This window comes from Mus pahari, chromosome X (genome assembly GCF_900095145.1).
Source record: "Mus pahari chromosome X, PAHARI_EIJ_v1.1, whole genome shotgun sequence".
NCBI lineage: Eukaryota > Metazoa > Chordata > Mammalia > Rodentia > Muridae > Mus > Mus pahari.
The window spans coordinates 129,115,191-129,120,682 of NC_034613.1; the positions used below are offsets into that span (position 1 = coordinate 129,115,191).

Here is a 5,492-nt window from a genome sequence, read left to right on the forward strand (position 1 = left end):
AAAAAAAAAAAAAAAAAAAGAAAAGAAAAGAAAAAAGAATGATGCTTATACCTTTCTCTGCCGCCACCGAGTTGCGCAAAGGAAGAGGCTCGGGTGCATTCAAGATTCATCGAGGAAGCTGGAGAGATGGATGGCTCAGTGATTAAGAGCACTGACTGCTCTTCCAAAGGTCCTGAGTTCAAATCCATCCCAGCAACCACATAGTGGCTTACAACCATCTGTAATGGGATCTGATGCTCTCTTTTGGTGTGTCTGAAGACAGCTACAGTGTACTTATATATAATAAATGAATAAATCTTTAAAAAAAAAGATTCATCGAGACTCATAATACACCGCTAAGGCTGAGGAAGGTATAGCTGCTGGAGGTGTAATGGCTGTCAACAGTACAGGAGGTACTGAAGACCGCCATCATCCACGATGACCTAGCACGTGGCATCCGCAAAGCTGCCAAAGTACCAAGCCCATCTCTGTGTGCTTCCATCCAACTGTGATGAGCCCATGTAAGTCAAACTGGTGGAGACACTTTGTGCTGAGCACAAAATCAACCTGATTAAGATTGATGACAGCAAGAAAGTAGGGGGAAGGGTAGGTCTCTGTAAAAATCTATCGAGAGGTCAAGCCATGGAAAGTGGTTGGCTACAGTTGTGTGGTGGTTAAGGACTGTGGCAAAGAATCTCAGGCCAAGGATGCCATTGAGGAGTACTTCAAGTGGGAGAGATGAATAAATACAATTTTGGCTCAGAAAAAAAAAGAATGATGCTTATGATTCAGTGGATTCATATAAAGTATACAGGAAATGCTATTTAATTGCTAGCTGTTATTATTATTCACCTGAGTGGGTTGACTGTGATTTATTTCTGCTACACTAGAGGTTTTTCCCCAAGAATGGCTTGCTTATGTGGTGCTGTGGATGGAAATAGACCCCAGGGCCTAATCTATTGAAGAGAATGGACAGTTGTTTCAGCAATCACAGTTTAGGCTTTGGGGCTCTGCTCCTTGTATACTTTCTAGAGGAGTTTAGGTTTGTGACACTTCACAGTTTCAGAGAAGCAAGGTGGGCTTATTTACATTTGTACTTCCCAGGAGTCAGGTGCCAAAGCAATTTGCCCTGGACACACGTGGAAACACTGTATCTTTGAAGAGAAGGACAGACAATATATAGAAAGAGTAGGGAAACTGCACAGTTGCATGTTTCTAAGTAAGACACTAAGCCAAAGGGAGCTGCTATTTTGTGCTGGGAGGAAGGTGGGCATTAATACCCTCTAGATGATCTTGGTGAGACTCTTCCCAAATTTAAGGCTTTCTTAGAGAAAATGTCATCCAGAAATTCATGCCCTTAGACTTGCTGTTTTAAGTAGTGGGTGACTGGATAAGAAATACATTTCATGCTCTTCTTTATCACGATAGTAACATTTAATTGAAAGCACATGTGACTCAATATTCTTTTGAGATATAGTATTTTATTCCATACATTTTCTCTAACTTTTCCATAGTCTATTTTGTAATATCTCAAGGGAGTATGTGGCCAGGCAGGAAAACAAATAATATAGGGATTGTCTTGGGATGCTGAAATCTAAAACTGATTCAGGTGGGTGTGGTGGCACATCTTGTAATCCCAGCCTTGGGATGGGGAATTTGATTAAGGTTATTCATGGTTACATTGTGAGCTCAAGGTCAGCCTGAGCTACACAAGACCTTTGTTTCAAACACTCTCATTACCTCCACCACCTCCCCCGTTTTGGTGTGTGTGTGTGTGTGGGGGACACCAAAAAGAATTCAAGTGAAAACCTTGTGGTTTCTTGGAAGTAGTGCTTCCAAACGTAACTAGGTTATTGGATATTTTTATGGGATATTATAAAGTGAAGTGAAATTAGAAGTGGTTAATAATGACTCAAATTTTCTGGTAGATGAAGTGGTTAATAATGACTCAAAATTTCTGGTAGATGGATGGGAATATCACAATTGCTACTTGACAGTGGAAACCAGTGGCTAGGAAGGGAAAGCTTTCTAACATATAGTGGTGATAACTATAATTGCTTACTTTCATTTCTGCCTACAATGGCATTTTGTGCTTAGTTCTGGACAGCACCTATATATTAATACTAAGTCTACAGGGGACTGAAGAGATGACTCAGCAGTGAAGAGCACTTGTACTCTTGCAGAGGACCTGGGTTTGGTTCCCAGTACCCATACAGTAGCTTACAACTATTTGTAACTCCAGTTTCAAGTAATTCAGTACCATCTTCTGATCTCTGTGGGCACCAGACACACATGTGGTACACATACAAATATGCAAGTAAAACACTCAGACACATAAAAAAGAAGATCTTCAAAATAACTCGTAAAAAAAGAATAAAACATTTTTTTACAAACATTTAAAAATACTCTTCTATTGAGAAAGATCTGTACTTGGATGGGTACAGATTCGTATGATTTTCAAATTCCTAAAGCTGTATGTGTTTGTGTGACACACTGCTGAATAAGTATTAAGAAGTGTTTGGTAGTCGAAGAGGAGCCTACCTAGAAGAGTTTGGACCAGTGCCCATTGAAGGGCTAACATTCCTAAGTATTGTCCTGTGTTGATTGTATCATCAAGCTCAGAGAAGGCACAGAGGCAGGGCCCAAGTGAGCCAGGTCTTTGAAGACAGATGTGTGTAATAGTAGTAGGAACAGTCTACCTGGAGAAGTTAAAAAGGTGGCCACAGTTTCTACTTATTATCTCATGGGAGTAATAGACTGTATAAGGCTTGAAATAACTTGACAATCTTTGAAATTATAGATTGGTGTTTGTTGGCCATCCTTCATTATGTCATGTTTGTTTTCCCCTCCTTGAGCCTCAGTTTCCCCTTCTGTCAAGGCAGGGTTGTTACATATTAAAAAGAACAAAAAACAAAAAACAAAAAACTGCTCTTCATCATGCCTCATACAGCATACGAAGCAGTTCTTAAAGCCACTGAGCTGAGGCTCATATGTAGTGGAAGCTCGAAGAAGGCAGCATTTATTAATTTGAGGAACTAGGAGTTTTCAGGGAGGTGGGTAATGGGTGATTGGTCTAGCCTCTGGGAGAAAGTGGCATTTTCACTTGCTAGCAGTCCAGAAGCCCAGCAGTGTAGCAAGGGGGCGGAGCCAGGCTTCTGAAGGGGTTGCTATGATACGGAGGGGCCAGTAGAGGTTAACTGAACCCTTAAACCATCGCGCCCTCCCCCATCCGCCCTCACTGGGGCCATTGGCCATTGTTCCCCACAAAATGGCGTCGGTAATCCCCCCTTCTGTGTCTGAGGCTTATGTATAGTTTGGGGGGGGGGAGGAAATAGAGGTGGAAACAAAAACTACAATTCCCAGGGTACACCGCACCCGCTTGCGAGGCACAGGCCACGTGCCTAGGCCTAGCGGTTCCAGGCCGTCAAAATTCGGTTAGCTCCCTCTCCCATCCCTTCTTTGGTTGTTGCCCCCCCTCCCCCGCGCGCACTGAGGTCCTGGGGGCGGGGGGGCGGCGGTGGTCTATGCCATGGCCGTTGCCCTCTCAACATAACCAGGAGACAGGTATTTGCAAATCTGTGCTTCGACTTCTAATCCCCAATTCGGCAGGTATGGGTCTCGCGAGAGAAACTGGGACCTAGCAAAAGTGAGTAAGGGGTGGTGGGTGAAGGGTCCTGGTGGGTACCACCTCTCCACCGAGCTGCTTCATTTAATGGTTTCCAAAGAGGTGAAAGTGGGCTGCTGGTGGCAAAGCAGTGGTGTGGCGCTTGGACCTCTTTTTCTTGATTTCTTTCTTTGTTCTTGAGGGGGACAAGGTAAAGCAGCCGTGAGGACGAGTGCCTCAGAACACACAAGCCGTGTCTTGTGTGGCTCCTCGCTGAGATTTTTTTTCCCCCCTGTGCTAGGGAGAGGAGTCTCTCCCTCTCCTCCTCGACGCGCATCCACCGCGCTGCGCTGAGTTCGAGGAAGGTGTGCGCAGGCGCCGGCTGGCCGGCCGGCCCCCCGGGCACCTCGCTCTGCTAGGGGCCGTCCCGAGTTCGGGCTGCTCAGTTGGCTTTCCTCGCCCCTCCCCCTCCCCCTCCCTCCCTCTCCCTCCCTTCCCCGCCCCTCTCCAGTCCATCAGAATTCTCCGGCTTCAGTACGCGTGCGCCCGGTCAGCTGCGGGGCGAGCGCGAGCTTGGGCTCGCACCCTGCTCCCCCTAACCCCGCCCGCTCTTCCCCAAACCGCGGTCGCTGGCTCGGTGGGCTCGCGGGGAGACGCGCGCACGCGCACAGGACTCGGAGACGAGCTGGAGACACTGAGGAGGGGAGTAAGAAGCATCGGAGGAGGCGGTAGAGGAGGAGGTATATGTGTATGTGTCTAGTCTACGGTGGAGCCGGTCGGGGGGCTGGAGAAGGCTTGAGAGACAGCGAGGGAGAACTGAATAGAGTCGTTCTCTAGCGGTCAGAGTCTTTAGTGAGGTGAGGGTCCCGGCCAGCCCGGGACCCTGAGAGAGGGAGGAGGCCGGGGGGCGTGTCCAGGATCGGGCTGAGCGATGAATGGGCCCAGGATGAATGGAAAGAGGCAGCGGCGGCCAACAGTCTGTTCAGAGTAAGCGCCCCAGTGTGTGTGTGTGTGTGTGTGTGTGTGTGTGTGTGTGTGTGTGTGTGTGTGTGTGTGTGTTGAGGGGGAGCTGCTTGACCACGGCATGGTGCGTGCGGTCACCCGAAGGTACTGGACGAGGCCGGACTCAGGTCTCGGGGTTGTAAGAGCTGGAGTCGAAGTGAAGGAATACAGAGAGGGAAATTAAGAAGGGGGGGAGTGGGGAAGGACAGATCGGAGGTTAAGGTGCGTTTCTCCTTTTTTGTTTCTGTTGGGGAGGGTGGCAACTTTGGCACTTGATGGAAGACCAAGAGACAGGGAAGGTGAGGATACAGGAGATGGTTGACAAAGGGACCGAGAGATCATTTAAGTGAGATTGGTGCTACTAAAAGAATCGCTTTGGGTGTGGGATGTTCAACAAGGTTTGGATGTGTTATATTGATGGAAATGGAGTGGGGGAAAAGAATAGGCTTAATTTAGAGGTTCATTTGATGTAGGAGGGTCGATAGGATTGAAATCTGGGTGAGGGATATAGCAGACTGATTGTGTAAATTGTGTTAGGTGCAAAGGAATTGAGAGGTGTGGTGTGTGCTCTGTGACTGACTTGCTGGGAATGGGGAGGGGAGGAGAAGATAGGGGTAGGATAAAAGTCACGAGGTGGTTTCGCTGTATTGAAAGAGGTTTTGTTTAGTTAAGAGCTGTGAAACATTTATGTAGTGGGATGTGTATCGGAAACCCCCAGAGTGTGTCTTTCTGTATCTTGCCAGTGGATACACTCTTAAAAAGAGGTGCGAGTTTGCTCTTCTCCCTGTCTGTTTTCTCTTTCTTTCTCTCTCTCTCTCTTTCTTTCTTTCTTTCTTTCTTTCTTTCTTTCTTTCTTTCTTTCTTTCTTTCTTTCTCTCTCTCTCTCTCTCTCTCTCTCTCTCTCTCT

General features: G+C 47.0%; 1 protein-coding gene and 1 pseudogene across 6 annotated transcripts in view; both read left to right on the forward strand.

The window, feature by feature from the left end:
* Positions 1–721, forward strand: part of LOC110314519 — an 8,503-nt pseudogene extending 7,782 nt beyond the window's left edge.
* A 2,702-nt stretch (positions 722–3,423) lies between these two features.
* Positions 3,424–5,492, forward strand: part of Wnk3 (WNK lysine deficient protein kinase 3) — a 133,512-nt gene continuing 131,443 nt past the window's right edge. For 2 of the 6 annotated variants that reach the window (XM_021187924.2, XM_021187925.2), the window contains exon 1: positions 3,424–3,588. The gene's annotated coding sequence lies outside the window, so the exon portion shown is untranslated. Of the gene's footprint in view, positions 3,626–4,151; positions 4,332–5,492 lie in introns of those variants that run through there. The other 4 variants (XM_029534516.1, XM_029534517.1, XM_029534518.1 and 1 more) reach the window with 4 other exon arrangements.